Source organism: Dromaius novaehollandiae, chromosome 14, assembly GCF_036370855.1.
Source record: "Dromaius novaehollandiae isolate bDroNov1 chromosome 14, bDroNov1.hap1, whole genome shotgun sequence".
In the NCBI taxonomy this organism is placed as follows: Eukaryota; Metazoa; Chordata; class Aves; order Casuariiformes; family Dromaiidae; genus Dromaius; species Dromaius novaehollandiae.
Window position 1 is genome coordinate 2,663,936 of NC_088111.1, and position 17,190 is coordinate 2,681,125.

The 17,190-nt window shown below is 41.6% G+C and overlaps 1 long non-coding RNA gene across 2 annotated transcripts; it reads right to left on the bottom strand.

Annotated features, from left to right (window-relative positions):
• Positions 1-6,556: 6,556 nt before the first annotated feature.
• On the bottom strand, positions 6,557-16,702 carry LOC135329870 (uncharacterized). Of its 2 annotated transcripts, none has more exons than XR_010391519.1 (3): positions 14,194-16,702; positions 13,002-13,098; positions 6,557-6,755 (listed from the first exon to the last, which is right to left on the bottom strand). It is a non-coding gene; the product is annotated as an uncharacterized LOC135329870 (long non-coding RNA). The 2 variants fall into 2 exon arrangements; XR_010391518.1 differs by lacking the exon at positions 14,194-16,702 and adding an exon at positions 14,048-14,179.
• Between the last annotated feature and the right edge of the window lie 488 nt (positions 16,703-17,190).

The following is a 17,190-nucleotide window of genomic DNA, read 5'->3' on the forward strand; positions in this document are numbered from 1 at the left end:
CATATCACTGCTTGCAGAATGCAAGTGAGCAGCAACAGTACAAGCTGGCTTCCGAAAGTGAGATTGTTAACCATGAGTCCTTTATTTGCATCTGTCCTCTACAAGCACAAGAGATGCACAATACTCTCCTTCAACTCTTCAGAGTAAATCATGCTGAAAGGCGATAAACCCCTTTCCTCGAACTGGACTGCAATGCTTACCGCCCTGCTCTGGGCAGAGGAGAGAGCTGCTCTGGGCAGAGGTTATTGCACAGCTATGACCTTAACCATTAAGGTGTTAGTCGAATTCCCTCTAGTGACACATCTGTAAAAGAATTTCTTTAACAAGTAAAGGTCTGATGTCTACTCCAGCTATGCAGGATCCTGCAGAACAAACCAGTCCTGCTGTATTGGAATCTTCTCCATATGGGAGCCAAGACCTTGCACACACCTTCATAAGCCACATAATCATGCATAGCAATGGAAAAATATATAGGCACACTTACAGAAGGATTAAAGAAATTGCAGAGTTTTTATAGGGAATTTTATTCCATTATCTCATGGAGAGTTCAGTGTGTCTAGCTCTAGGCCTTTAACTAGCTGGTAACCTGTTTTATGTATAATGGGAAGAAGTAGATTAAACTGCATGTATAGATTCACCTAACAGCATTTCAAGCCCATAAGCTCAAATTCTATTCACCAGGTATTTGGGACCGTCAAAACATAAGAAAATACTTCTTGACTGTGAGGATGGTTGAACATTGGAACACGTTGCCCAGAGTGGTTGTGGAGTCTCCACCTTGGAGATATTCAAAATGCGACTCGACACAGTCCTTGGCAACCTGCTCTAGGTGACCCTGCTTGAGCAGGGGTTGGACCAGGGGATCTTCAGTGGTTGCTTGTAACCTCAACTGTTCTGTGATTCCGTGGGGCAGACTAGATACAGGGATATGAAAGTGGCTGGATGCCTCTCTAAATTGCAGTATTTTTTGCAATTGCCACCAATTAGATGACAGCATGGCTAATGAGGGATAGTTTGGCCTGGCCTCATCCAGGATCTACTACCAGCAGGGCCTCCCTTGCTGGGAGAGTTTCTCCATTTTCTGAACTGCTCTCTCCATTACCTAAGTTTCATAGGCTATTATGGAAACTGCATGAGCAACTTAAGCGTGCAGTTAGAGACATATTATCTAAAAATTTAGTCCAATGAAGGACCCAGATCAAAACAGCTAAACTCAGGAGGGAGTCCTTGGCATACCATCATGTTTAGCTTTCAGATAGGTTTATCACACTGACTATATTTGTACAGAAACCAAAATGAGCTGAGAGGGAAAATATTTCTCTTTGTTGTTTTGTTTCCAGAACAAAAGAGAGCTTTGATTTTTCACTTTAATTTCCTCTCCAGTTTTTAGATTATTTGTAATTATATGGTACAGAGAAAATAAATGGTGCTCTACCTTTGTGTAAATGACTTGGAAGTTTGCTTTAATCCCTTGGTAAGGTTCACTTGGTATGTCATTCATCACACCACTGCTCTACGTTCCAGCAACTGGGCTCATTTAATTGCTAGGCTGAATGAAATAGCTTTACCATGCCTACTTATACAGAAGTAATGATGGGTAGAACCCCATAGCATATAATAATTGCTATTTTCCACAGAGAGGCACATGTATGTTCCCAGAATAATCTCTAGAAGTTCCTGAGAGTAAGATGGGCTATGACGAATGGAGTAAAAAATGATGGACAGTGTTTTTCTTCACAGATTTTTTTGAATCTCTAATTTTCATGTCTAAAACAGTAATTGTTGGTTGAATCACTGGGCTCTGCAACACCATTCTCCCCCTGTCCACGCTTGGTGAGAGCGACGGCCTGCCCTGTCTGTTTTCCCTCCTCAGGAGTCCGAGAGTCTTTCATCATATTCTAGGATTAGGCCTCTAACACACTCATTGCCTCATAAAAATGTCAGTCTAAAACCCACCTTTCACCTAAGATTTATTTTTGGTTCCTACACTATAAAGGAAACTGAAAATTGACTGCAATATTTTTTCCCCAGGGAGATAAATGCAAGGGATGAATCCAGACAAACCCCTTTGTTTGGGAATACATTGCCTGGCATGTTGAGTTCAATCCCAATGATTTTGGCAGAGTATTGACATGTGTCAGTCACTCCAGTGCAATCAATACACTGACATTTCAGGTCATACTTGCAGACCTTTTCCCAACACAAAAGGGCTCATGCCACCTTTGCCTGAAGGGTTTCATACTGCATCCCATCTCTTCCTTCCCCTCTGTTCATCCTGATAAGCTCATGCTGCTGATCTCTCTGGGAGCACTTCTGCTCTAAGATTGTTCATGGATCCTCTTGTAACGTCCAGCTTCACAATCCTATTAAACACTCCTTTACTATACCTTCTCATGCTTCACGCTTATTTCCTACTCTGTTTCAGACAGGATTGAAGTTATTGGTGAATTTTTACTCCCTGATGACAATCACAGAAGCAGCTAGGAAGACCTGATTGAGATATCAATAAACTAAAACTATCCAGTCAGTTCCTTTGAGAGTTATTCTTGACTGTTTAAAACTGAAGTTATTTTGTTAAGTGACAGTGATTTGCTCTTAACTTTTAAAGAATACCTAGCCTGAGCTTTTTCAAAGAGTGAGGGCCTGTGATTTAAAAGTAGGAGCAAAAATCATGCATCCACGTTGGGAAACCAGAGACAAGGCAGTTTCATAATTAAACAAAAAATTACAGATTTCTAAACAGATTTGATGCTAAAACTTGTTAGATCTCCTTTTTGCTGTCCTCAGGTGACCCCTCCTGATTGCCATAAACTCCAGGAAAAAAGTCTTTGCTTTGAAGACCTTGTCACTGAAGGGAGCGCAGAAAGAAAAGTCCTCGAGCAAATAGGGGACAGGATGGGTAGAGAAACAAAGCTCAGGACCAGCTTGGGCAGTTTGACAGATATCCTCTGCATGTTTGGTGCTGGGAAATGAAACCATCTTACCACTGTAACAGGTCATGTGTATGTTCCTGGCTCAAATCAAAGGCAGAGGGAAACACATGAACTTAAATCTTTCCACTGGCGTGTAGGTTAATGTTTTCAATCTTTCGTACTTGCCAAGGTAAGAGCACTCATGCAGACAATTAATATGACTCTAATGGCATATGTGATTCATTAAGCTGACATGCTTTGGCCATGAATGCATCAGACAGGAATCCAAGTGCTTGAGACAGCAGGGAGTAGTGACTTGGGTTGGCCTAGTATAATTTTGGAGACTCTTTTTTCATGTTGATTTAGATCTCATTAGGAAGCAGATGCAATGCTTTTGATAGTGTAGGATTTGCATGGGAAGAGCTTTTTGCTCATTCAGCTTGAAGAGTTTGCTCAGATGAACCCAGTAAGAGGATCAGGCCTGGAAGAACAACACATCTTTTTTCCATGCTGGCCACCAGACTGAGGAACTCAGTATTGCATCCTGTGTCTACAGCTAGTAGTGGTCTAAAGCATCATTTTTCTTCCTGCATCTGCAGAAAAAGAGGAGGAAGGGCAGCATCTAACACTGATCGCTGGGAATGCTTGACATTGACATATACCACAAGTATTTTTAGCATCCAAGAGAACTTTTTCTTGGCCATATCATGACACTTGAGACCACTCCTAGAACGTCACTATAAGGGTAATTGTTTTATGGTGGGAGAGCTAAGACACAGAAAGGTTAAATAATTTATCTCTGCCTGCACAGTACAGCAGCAGCAGAGCTGGGAATAAATCTCAAGACCTCCCCACACCTCCCCACTGCAGCCTTAGAGGCCGTCAGCAGACTGGCACTGTTTCAAGGGCTAACTGTCATTTCTATTGCTCTTTAGCAAGTTTAATGGAGACACCTTTCTAAGGAAGGAAGGCAATACATTCTCTCCATGACAGTGGCATTCCTAGTGCCCTTCCCAGCTTGTCCAGTGCAGCTCCCATCCATCCACAAATGCATTTCAGCACTACACAGCCAAAAGAGGTTACAATCCAAGGCTAGAAATAACTTGCATGCACAGTAGAGGCTCTTTCAGAGCAGGCCCATGTAAGGGGTAGCAAGGAGCACTGGGGGCATTTCAAAGTGAGAGTGAAATATGCATACATTCTCACTCCAAAATCTTACTCATTGCAGACCATGAGCTACATCCCTTTGTTGCAGGAAAGGTCTCACTCAAGCAACATGCCAAATACACAATGTACAAATGCTCAGAAGCTGAAACAACCTGTGAAGCAGCACAAGATTTTCATCCCCACATGGCAGGCAGGGAATTGTTATAGAAAGGTCTAAGCAACTTGCAAAATTAGTTTTTGGCAGCGAAGGGCACTCAGCTTGAGCTCTTCAATTCCCACTGGCCTCTGAGAGATGCTATTAATAGCTGGAGAACTGATAAGAAACAAGGCAAACAGTTTTATTTGGACATCCTGATTTTGAGAAACTAGCCTTTGATGGAAAACCAGCCCCTTGAAATGTTTCCGGGGAGTGGCAATGACCCCCATTCAGAATCTGCTAGTTAATGACTTCCAGGCTAGTTCAAATGGGGTCAATGCAACAATTGTCAGGGGATTGATTTTGTTTTCTTCTTGGCAACAGTATAAGGGAAAAGCTGCTGGTGACACTCACCGATGTTACTGCAGACAAAGACCTCCCCTGGACTGCCCAGACTCTTTAAAATCCTATTTATGCACAACCACCGTGGATCAAATGAGCAACTGCGGCAAGATGCTTTTTCTGCTGCACCTACTGCTTCCTTTATTAAATAAAAGTCATGGCTCTCTGTTTTGACATTTCACTTTTGGCCACAGATCAAATGCACAGGATGAAGACAAAGTGGTCCATTTGGCTGGCCATTCTACCAGGAAGCAAAGTCTACAACTGATCTGTAGTGATGCTTGTAATTAGGCTGGATTCCTGTCTCAGGTCTGTGAGCATTGATACAGAAGCACAAAGAGGAGAAAGTATCTGCCAGAGGCATAATGTGGAACACAGACAGAGCCAGAACAGAACTGCCTGACCATGAACAGCAATTGCCAACAAACAGATGTTTCTCTGGTCTTAAATTACATTGCCTGCAAGCCTGGAAAATATACCGTCTTATAAGTAACAGTGTTTTGATCCTCTGTGGCCTTGCATATTTAGGTCCCACCATAAGGCGAATAGGTATCAATCAAAACTAGCTGGAAATGGGATGTGGGCGGGTACTCTTTAGATGTGTCTGGTGTTAGGGTATCTTGAGCTTCTTCAAACAAAGTTTTCTGTGTATCAATGGGGAATGAATCATTCTTCCTATTCTGCACTTTGCAGAAGAAGAAACCCTAGAAAACCACCATGTGTTTCTGGCTGAAAGAAAAAAACCCTTTTAAGGTTTTTGACATTAAAGTATTTCAGCAAAAGCCCAAATTCTCCATGAAAAGTGGAGATCTACCATGAATATGTTTTTGCTACAGAAGATCCCATTCGTAAAGCAGCATTTGCACCCACCCTAGCACTGACTCCGTTTCCTGGGAAGTATCTCAGATCTTTAGCTAACTAACGGCCCCAAAGAGATGCACAGATCAGATGCTCACTTCACATTAAAACCTGAACAGAGCCAGATTCTCGGTCCAGAGTCATACTTCTAGGAGGGCTGTCTTCAGAGACCAGGTGTGAATGATCATTTTCATTAGCCATAACACCCACACCAGACCCTGCGTAGTGCTAGATGCCATCAGCTCCCGCTGATTTCATGGAGAAGGGCTCAGTATTTGCAGGATTAGTCCCTATCTCTATTAGAACCACTTGTGACCCATATCAAGTCATTGATGAGAGTGGACCCAAACCTTCATCTCTTGCTTATTTAGGAGGTAGATGACAGATCCAACTTGCACTAATGCTTGGAAGACCAGCATTACTCTTCCTCTTCTCCCAACCTGCCTTAAGCTTCTTCCTCCCTAGTTTGCAGGGCTCAGTTCTTCTGGATGTCACTGCCCATCCAGCAGGATTGCAGCCCTGCTCAATGCTTGCAGGACCTGTGCTTGCCATGTGCTCTTAGCATGCTGCTGTCTGAATCTGCAGACCTCAGTTCCCAGGGATCGTGTCTGGCTGACACAGCCCTTGGGGCATTCTGTCCATGCAGGCATTTGTGAGCGGCTGTTTCTGCATATTGTACAGGCAGAAAAACAAATACGTCATCTAATGTTTTGAGGTGGGAGAGGGGGACCAGCTAGTGCGACTTGCCTATGGACTAACCTGAAAAATTGTGTTACAATTTAATGTGATGGAAAGCTACAATTAGCTTTAATTAAGGCAGCCTCATTGCCTTGCCAAGAGCAGAGCTGCTGTCAGTTCTATTTTCTTACCTTTTCACAGCACAGACATGCTGCAATTCAGCAGCTTAATACTCCTGTCATGACGCCCTCCCCACATAACACTGATGAATGTGCTCTGAGGATTTATTACTAATATGTTACAGTGGGACCCAGAAGCACCCCCAGTACTGGGAAACCAGTGCTATGTGGTGTATATATTCAGAGTAAGGAGGAGTCAGAGTATAGTTGTCACATACCTCAGAGTATAGATGTGGCATGACCCCGAGCTGATGTAGTCTCCTGGCAAAGTTGTGATAAAACCACCTTCTTCTGACTTATGGGTAGTGATGTATCCATCAGACCACAGAAGATATTGCCTTCAGGCATTGCAAATTGAGTATTGTTCACTGCTTTATGTTCTGAAGAATCTCAGTGACATTTCTCCGCTGTGTTTCAGAGAACCTTTAATAAAAGCATGAAAAACGTAAGTTACTATAAAGTGTATCTCCTGAATTTTTGTCTGAGCCAATGAGCATCTTTGGGTTTCCTGGAAGGAGATTTAAGACCTTTTTCATGTCCCCTTTTTTTAGTTTAAGCTCTTTTCAAACTATTTCATATGCAGATAAGGCATGAAACCTGCACCTGACTCACGATGAGTGAGCATTTCTCTTCATCTTGTGATAACAGCCAGGGCTGCTCTTCTCCATATTCAATGCAGTCATGAACAAAGTGAATTATTCTCATCTAAGATGTGCTGTATCCAATGAGCAGAGATGGTCTCTTGTAATTAAATGTAATTTCTCTGTTGCCCTAGAGCATATGGAACCTTATCTCATTAGTGCAACCAGCCTTTTACTGACACCAGAATAGGATTTTAGATCTGTGTTGCATAGGATACTGACTGGATACTTGTGCCGTTTTAGGTCACATTATTTACTACAAAAATCTCTGGTGCAGTTGATGGATTCACATTAGAATATCTATCTTGAATATCTAGAATATCTATCTTGAGTCTTGCCTGAAATCAAACATCTTTAGGAATTAATACTCTTGTTGTGAGAACATCTGGGTTTTTCATAATGCTATAGCATCTGTCTGTACACTATTAGATTTGGCCAGGAACTGGATTTTTTGTGTAGGAAATTTTATTTTATTTTCATTCTGAAGGAGAAAGGAATTAAACATAAAAAAGGAAACATTGTGGTTCAAATACAATGTTTTATGTGAGTTTCAAACTTCAGAAGCTATTTGTACATAGAACCAAGCCATTTCATTTCAGAATTAAAAAAATGCATGCATTTTAATCTGAAAGCGTCAGAATAGGATATTTTAATGAGAGATAGCTTTTTCATCTCTTCCACAGAGCAATGCCAGGCTTTGAAGAACAGAGCTCAGGTGCCTGGCAGTGCAAGGTACTCAGTGGCTACCAAGGCATTTGGATCCATACAGATAAAATGTCCAATTCACATCTACACTGAGATGAGCTGAAGGGAAGAATGTGAACAGCACAAAAATAACTAGCCAAGATGCTGGGAACAATTGCATGTTATTGCGGTTAATGGCTTATTGATGGGATTACAGTTTTTCTTTCCATCATTAACATTCAAGATCTGGTTTTAGAATTTTACTAATTTGTTTGTTCATAACTGTCCAATAGATCTTTTCTGCAAACATGTTTCAATCTCTGGGTTATTCACAAACTTGTTTGATCAATGTATTTGTGTTCGCTTAATGAATTCCAGTTGTTCATTAGTACACCTATCGTATGATATTACTTCTGTTTCCTGAATGAATGCTATAAAATAAATACATTAAATAAAAAATAAATTAAAAAAGAAAGATGGAGAAAAATCAAGTTTCATTGAAATTTTCAGGAAGAAGATGTAAAAAATCCATGGACTTTACACTGTAGAGGGCAATGGTATCCTGTCTGGAGGCAGAGCAGCAGGGTGGTGACTAAGCAAACAGACTGTACCAGAACCGTAACCCTAAATTAGGATGAGTAGAAAACATGGGAAAGAGACAAAGTTTCAATGTTCACATCTCTAGGAAAGGATAAGCCTGCTCTATAGAGCCTATTTCACTGAGCAATTCCATCCTCACTATATAAGCCTCAGTTATGGTGTAAAGCTTATATTTCAAGCAGAGCAGAATGGAAAGCAGATTTCCTATTTCCTCTAGGAGCTCTTAGGATTTCTCAGTAGTTTCCCACCCTGAATGTGAGAGAAGATGAACACTTCAAATATCCATTTTTTTGTGAACTGTAATCACCAAACTTACTTGTTTGGGGTCAGATGGAATGCTGTGCTAATTTTAACTTTTATTTTTGTTTTCCTAGAAAACTACCTCTATTTAAAAATGCAGAGTGAATTCAGCTGGAAAAATGAAATAATTTTCCTCCTTCTCCAGATGCCAGGTGGGCTGTTTTGACATGTCAGTCACATTTTTTCCTTGGGAATTTTTCAAAATGGGACATTTGTGGATACAAATTGTTCCCTTCGTGCAATCTATTTTGGCAAGCTGCATTTTGCAATAAAGAATTTTCAATAGATAATTCTTTAAAAATAAGCCCATTTAAATACAAAAGGACACTTGGCTGATGTGGGATTCATTCCATCACAAGGCAGAGAGAGCCACCCTGCCATCCATCTCCCTGTCAGTCAGGAGGAATCAGGACTGCAGATTGGGGAGTATTTCGGCAGCAATTGTTATGTTTTGGCACTGTGGCACATTTGTGTTTGGAATATATTTTTCAGTTTGTCGGCGCACCTAGTAATTGACTCAGATAAATACATGGAAGGTGCAGTGATATTCAGGCAACGTTAAGCACTAGTTGTACAATTACAGCGAATCACTGAGATCCTCTGAGCTTGTTGACAGTGACTTATTTTTCTATTTTTAAGTGCTTCTGTTTATGATGGAGAAGTTCACAGGGTGATAAACAGGATAAAAAGCCAGGCTGAAGAATCTGATTACTGTAAAATCCACTTATTTCAAGTATCCCAGTTATTTCTATTATGGGACATTTTAGAAATAATTCTGTGTCTTGAAGTAGTTTAAAGAAGATTCATTTTCAAAGGAAAAAAGCCCTTCTCAAATCCATTTTATTGGCTTCTTGGACAAAGCATGAAATTAGGAGCTTATCCTAAAATCACTGAAATTGAAGACAGGTTTTTCCTTTGACTTTAGTGGGTTATAAATCAAACTGTATGTGAATAGCTGAGCAGTATCATTGTAATGGATAGCTGGTACAAGGAAGAGTGATGGGGCTGGAGATGTGTAATACCAATAAACATATGGGTGTCATCAGACAAATGATAGTGTTCAGTTGGGCTGAGTGGCAGAAATGCTTCCTGAAAGCTTCAGTCTTCACTTAGAAGTCTCTGAATGAAGATTATTTTTCCAAACCTGGTTTCTAGTTGTAAGTTCTGCTCAGCTAAATGTCCAGAGCCCTTGAAAAGTGGCATAAAAGGGGGAAAAATGGACAATGCCTCTTCTTTTAATCTAAAAGGAAAAATATGAATGCACCTCTCATATTCTGGGAGGTGGCAGTAACATCTTTCAATGCTCCATCTGGGCCCAAAAGACACCATCTGTCCCCACCATTAGGAAAATCCAAGAAACAAATTTTCAGTCTTCCTTCCTGTTTGTGGTTGGTTATGGGAGGCCAATGCCAAGACCCTTTAGGCAATGCTCCCTACTGAAGAGGCCCTGAGAGCAGGTATCCCACGTGGGAAGTTTCCACATGGTGCTTGTGAAGCTAATGCCCGAGCCAGCCGCTCTGGATAGGCTGTCCAGGAGGGCTTTGGTAGATGCTGAATGTATGCACTAGAATAACAACTCGTAGGCTTTTCCACCCCTATTTCTGCATCATGACCCTTGCTGAGGACACTTCTCTGGGAGTTCCTCTGGAGGTTTCAGGACTGTGCTCCTGCTGTCTATTCCCAGTGAGGAACATTGACCGTATCCCAGGGGTTTCAGCCCAAAAGCACTGGTACCTCGGCCATGAGACTGCCTCACAAAGCCCCAGCCCCACGGCAGGCAGTGCTGCTCCGTTGGGATACTAATGCTGACAAGGGCTACCGATGCTTCCAAACAAAAGTTTTGCCTTTCAGTCAGACTTTTCTTTCCTGATAGAAAATTCTCGCTAGCTTTTGCTGAATTTATGAGATTTTTGATTGCATTCACAATATTACTCCTGAAAAGAGTTGATGTTTTATCATTTTAAAAGAGAAACCTTCATTACTGCACATGGACTAAAATTTCTCTGAGTTCTTGCTTCTCTTTGATTCTCTGCTTTATTGTTCTTTATTTTAGACCTAGCCTTTTGCTCACTCTATTCAGTGTACTTGTTTTTCAGCAGCTGCCTGGAAATGTTCACAAAGAGATTGCAAATAAACTCACTGCATCAAAAAACCCTTCTATGGACTATTTGAGAAGGAAATTAGAAGTAAAATATACAAGAGGTGGCAATTAATAAAACAAGAAAAATTATTTTCCTGCTAAATGGCTTTTAGTAGCATTTTAGAAATGTGAGAAAGGGAGAAACATGGTGGCCTTTGCTCTAATCATTTAGATAATGCAAAGGATTATTTTATACATATATTCAAATTACTACTGTTGCTGTTGCAGCACAGAATTAATTCTAACTGTCTGTCAAGGAAAAAGGCTAAAATTAGTTTCTTGCTGTTTCAAGTGTCCTGTTCCTCTGTGTATAAGAGGTGGTCCTACTTGAGCAGACTGTAACAATTATTATTATGTAGAAGGGATCTCCAGGCTCGGTCCTTAACAAATGCTGTTATCTCAGATCCTCTTGCAAATGTAAGGGGTTGGTAAAAATATTTTCCTGGGGAAGCAGCAATCCATGGTACTGATTCTACTTCCCCAGTCCCTCTGGGTTTTTCCACCTTGTCGCTGCTTATGTAGTACAAGACCCCAGGTCTGCACAGGTATTGACATCGGCAGACCTGTCTGTATCTGGGCTCTGCGGTCCCCATGCAGTATTAGGCTCACGTTGTATTTCAAGCCAGCAGATGGTATAGATCATTGTTGGGTGAAGTGATTCCTTCCTCTGTACACGTCGTCCAAACCCTTGGCCCGTCACTTTAGCTTTAGTGTGCTCGGCATTGCAATCAGCTCCATATACAGTGGCTGCGGTGTCGGGGAGGACCTTTTCAGCACAGACCCCAGCAAGGCCTAGGAGCACAGATTTCGAATGAGCTGTTCCTCTCATGATGAACTGACTTCAGATTGCTAAGGATGCATCCTCTGAATGTGCTACTAAAGACATCTCCTTCCTTATCAGTGCACATTAATTATACCCCTCTTGAAAACGCGCTGATGTAGGAATGCACTGGGGAAACCAGGAGGAGTAAATGCCACAGTTAAACATGCATCAAGCTCTTTACTTAATGAATGTTAAAATCTCTCCTTCTTAATTCAGTGATTGAATTTAGCTTCTGAATTTAACTGATCAAAGGACAAAGTGAAACTGAATAGGATCACATTTAGTGGTGGAAGGAACAATTGATTCTATGTGATAGATTTAGGGATAAAATGACTAATTTTTCCAAAGAAAACATGGTCATTCATTAATTTTGTTTAAATCTAACTTATCAGGTATTTTCTCTCTCCTCAGAAGCTCTAAAATTCTCTCTTAAGAGCTGCCTTCACTACTGCACTGTCCTTTTCCCTTTTGGTTTTCTCCAATTAATGTGTCTTTCCATGTATTAAGAATCTGATCCTAGGAATATTGATATGCAAAATTGACCTATCAGTGGACTCTGGGTAACAAGCTCTGCACAATGAAGCACAGACCTTGGTTAAGAAATCTGGATTAGATCATTTAAATAAAAACATTTTGCTTTTCATTGTTACTAAGCAGAACAATATTCAGATTAGCATTCAGGCTTGGTTTGAATGTAGGGAAAATAATTGCAGATAGTTAATTTATTCAAACTTAATTCCTGTTCCTAATTACTCCCAAATAATATTATCTATATAAATCTCCCTTGAAGAAGCACAGGAGATATTATTTTTAATGGTCTGACTAAGAGAGAGACCATTAGAGCTTGAAACAATGTATGAATCTGCTGCTGCTTGCTAATAATTAGAGGAAGCCAAAATAACCCTAAGAGCTGATATGATATCTGTTGTTCTTACCAGCCCTTGCCTTGTTTTGCCCAAGGCAAAACAGCTTCTGTCAGCTGTGAGCCTCTGCCCTCCTGCCCTTCAGTCTAACACTAACCTTGTGCAATTGAAAAGCTCATATGTGATATGAAAATTCATTCCCTCACGATGCCGCGTGGGAGGAAAATCACTCTTTCCTCCTTCTTTGGGGACAGACAGCTCTCTCCTCTCTGTCTGCTCCGCAGTGTTTCAGGGACGGCCACTGCGGTTTGATCATCAGGTAGGAGCCAGTTCTCCAGGGCAGATTCACATGCTACAGCAATTCTGTGTTGCAGCTAACACACTCGAGTGAAGCAGCTTGCAAGTCCTGACCTTGCCACCTGGCAGGACTTTATCTGTCCAACACTTCTCTGCTCCTGCCTACCCAGTCCGCTAAGGTAGGCTGACCTCCTAGCTTATTAAATCCTGCCCCTAGCTCTCACAGGCAGCTAAATAAAGGCTAGGATCCTGTCCAGAAGCTTTCCAACTTCATCGCAAACCTAGGAGGATGGCATGGCCCCTCTGCTACATGGCTCTCACCTCAATGGCCTGTCCTCAGGATGGTCTGAAGCTCTTTGTGAATGGCATTGCAGTTTCCTTCAATGTCCAGGCTGACCTTGCATGACATCTTTCCAACCTGCGATGGGAGGAATGACCTGAATGAGCCATCACAGAAAGCAAAAGAAAGGCTTCACCTGCACATAGGGCCTCACTGAAAACACATCTTTCCTTTGCGACATTTATACTGAAAGGATATTTTCTTTGAAAGCCCAGGTTGAAGTGTCATTGTTCAAATTACTAACATTTACTCACCAATAATGCAGGCCAAGGCGCACTGTGAAATACATTTCCTAAGGTGATGAGCACCCATATATTTCACTGCTGTCAACACTGGGGTAGCATCAAAGAAGGGTTAGGGATAAGATGAATAAGTCTCCAAGGACTCATTTCAGACTTATGCCAATTAGTGCCAAGGTAATTAAAAGCAACTTAATGAAAAGCTGTCTCTCTGGTGCCTGTTTTTGCCAAATCTCAAGACTGGAGGCCTAATGAAGGGCCCAGCTCAAGCTCCACTCTGATACATAGGAAAGTACTCCTGGAGTCTTTGCAGCCATTGCTCCAAATACCTTATACTCTAAATAAAAGGAAAGTTGGAAAGGAAAGCAACCAGATGGCATGATTTGCCTGTGGCTACAAAATAGGTCATTAGCAGAATGAGGAGGAGAGACCAGGTCCCCTGAGCCCCATTCCTGCCATCCCCCTCCAAAGCAGCTTGCCCCTTGCAGTTATGCAGGGTTTTCCAGGGCACAGCCAATTTGTCATTACTTTTTCTGTTAGACTTTTTTATTATGTCAGCTCAAAGCTTTTCTCTCTTGCTGATCAAGTCTAAAATAATTATTATAATCTGAAAAATTGTGTATGTCTTCCTGGGAATTAAATATTTAAACTCTCAGACAAATGGGCCTTGCTTGTTTCTGTTACAGGTTCATGCTCTCAAATGTCACAGTAAGTTAAATGTACCTTGAAAAATAATCTAATTTCTGGTTACTTTACTTTTCATTCCATTTTACTTCCATATAAATTACCTGCATTAGTTCAATCAGTGCATCTGACACTGCAAATCCCTAGGAGGAGAGCAAGGAAAACAACTGTCATCATTGATAGGAAGAGAGTAACACTATCTTGGTGAAAGAAACCAAAAGAAGCAAGCACCTCCCTTTGGGTTACCCACCTGCTCTGTGATGCTCTTCAGAGTTCTGCGGATCATTGTTATTTTGGTATTAGCATCTTTTCTGCTGGGGCATTAACCTCTCTCCACTGATAGACTTGCTGACACGTCAGCATATTACGATGTTCCAGAAGAGAGACTAGCTAGGTATATGCACTTTGGGTCTTGTTTTCAAAATTAAATTATGGAAACTGAAGATCATATATTGCCAAGTGAGTTACACTGTGCCTATTGCAGCAGCTCTATGAAATTTCGCAGTTGCATGACTGCAAAGTCTTGTTGAAAGCTCCAGCTGCAGCAGGTCTCATCCTCTTACAAACCCTGGCTGTGAGCTTGTTAACTGGCAGTTCGGGGCTAAGAGAAACTTCAGAATGAGAACTCACTGGAATTAACTTCACAAGCTGGGAATTCACAGCCTTGAAAGACTAAAGAGTTACTGGCACAGAGAATATAGCCTGAATGGCTCTGTGAGATTTGGCTTCTAAATCATTTCATATGCCACAGTTCGAAAGGCTTTAGTAAAGTAAAAATTCGCACATGGATACTTTGAACACAGCTTTCAGTTAAGAAAAATCTGATTTTCAGTGTTTTGAAGTGGAAACTGTGCTGCTTTGGCCTGATACACACATACAGTATATCTTAGTGTGCAAAATCTAATTACCGATGGTGTCTATTAGATCTGACTATTTATTTTGTTTGCTGGAGGAAGGACTGCTGCCATTCTGTCATGTCCTCCTTGAAGCTCCAGTGGCTGGATTTGGCGAGATAGGATTTGATCCATCAGTCTTTGGCACTGCTGTGTGCAAGAGGATTCCAGGATGGTGGCCGGTAACACATTAGATATCATGATTGATTTGGACATATTTTGTTGGCAAAGAGCCCACGTGAAATGCTTTCATTGTGTTGCCAGCACATGATATCTGAGGTTTGCTGGCAATAGATGTCATTGCTTTAATGCCTTAGCTGGTGATGTGCTCCATTTCAGCTCAAAATCTTGCTCTATGGAAAGAGAAGCTCAGATTTTACATACAGAGAAAATAATCTTCAACCAAAATCACTAAAAATGCACTGGAATCTTTAAAAAAAAGAGTTTTGTAGTCCATAGTCCAGCAGACTTGTCACTCCAGAGTCCTGTAGATTCTTCCCTTCCAGCAGGGCACAACCTGGCACCTTCAATTTGCAAGTTCTACATTACAGGAATGTTGAAGAAAATTGATCCCTTCTGTTACCAAGAATAGGCATGATGATAAATTGCCCTTCTCTGAATCACCTGCTGCTGTCTCGGCAGGCAATGTGCTCTTCAGGAGATGCTTTCAGAACCCAGTGCAGAGAGAAGCCAGAGCTAATTTTAGTCTCACGGGTTGCCTTCCTTGAACTGCCTGGGGAAAGGGCAAAACAGACAAAAGTTCATTTTCACAGGACGACAAATTGAGTTGTAGGCAGCTTCCCAGCTGAGAGGACCTGTGAGGTGTGTTTTAAGTAACGAAAGTGCAGGACTTTACTGTGTTGGGTCCCTGCTCAGCAGCAGTGGGTTGTGTTACTTGGCTACGGTTCTCTGACTATTTGGCTGCAGTGACTTATGCTAGAGGTAGGAGGACTCCAAAGAAAAGTCTTCTGAATATATTTATGTCCTTGAATTGTTTTGCTGAGAAATTGGGTTTTCAACTCAAATATTTCCTGTGAACAGTGTCGCTTTACTGTCCAAAAGGTAGGGCTTTCCATAAGCAAAAAAATGCACCTGGAAAGGGAAAAATATGTATTCAAAGAGTTCAGAGTGATGGTTTATGGGGGTTCTGATTTAGCATTTCATGTGTTTATACTTTAGTCAATTTTGAATTGCTCAGAGCAGACAGTTGCTGCAAGTCATCATCAAGAGGCTCAGAGTTGAGGTCTTGTTACAAGACAGACCCAAAACGTGGGTCTTAATTTAGGCTTGGCTGATCCACAGGCATTTTCATACAGCTTGGAAAACATCTTTCTTTCAAGTCAGGCTGTTGTTGCCACCTTTTTTGACAGATTAGTGGGTTATTAAGCACTAACCCAGAGGACACTGGGCAAGATTTCCAAAGGGCCGGAGAGGTAACCATGCAAACCCTGTTAAGTGGGGAGATCAGATGCCTGACAGCACGGCTTCTCGTGAGCATGGGTAGGCTCCTGCTTCCAAATGGAACAAGAAAAAGGTACAGGGGAGATAGAGTAAGGAAAGGCATGAGGGGGAGAAGGAAAACAAAGTGCCAAATATGGATCCATGGGAGAAGGCAGTGCTTAGCCTCCCCCCTCCAAAAACCAGATCTTTTTAACAGTTTCTCAAGTCAGAGACAAAAACTTCCTCAAGAAATAGAGAAAACCTTGTCCTTCTGCTCAGCAGCTGCCTCTGGAAGGCTGGAGTTGCGTGAGGAGAAATGGAGGAGAAAAGAAGTCAGAGTGTGCTCCCAGGGGGTGTTTGTAGACTGAAAACCTCATAAGACGCAAAAACTTTAGAAAAAAGTCCATGATTAAAGGAGATTTTGAAAGTGGTAATTCTATGCTATTTCAATCAATTCATTTGACACCCACTCATTTTGAAGTAATTTATCACAATTAAGATAGGCATTGTAATACGGCTTTGAAAACTCTGGTAAATTACCTATCATTATGCCATTCAGCGATGTTTGCAAGCCTACTTTTTTTCCCCTCCCTTTTTAATAAAAGCAGCACATTTACATAAACCATTATTTTTGAGTGCTTGGAGCCAGAGCTCATCTTCAATCGGGAGCTTGGGCAGCGTGGAGGCAGAGCGAGGCCCTTGTGCTCTGCATGCCCTTGGACACTGGGACCCAAAAGTGAAATCTGGGTGCAGCAATACGGTGGTGTGGAACTGTCCCCTCGCCCTCATCTTCATCACTCCAATCACTGCTGCTAAATGCTTCTTAAATCAGAAGTCCAAGCCCTGAGGCCCCAATCCAGCACTGAAGCATGTGCTTGAATCAGTTCTCATCACGGTCCAATAACTGACAGAAT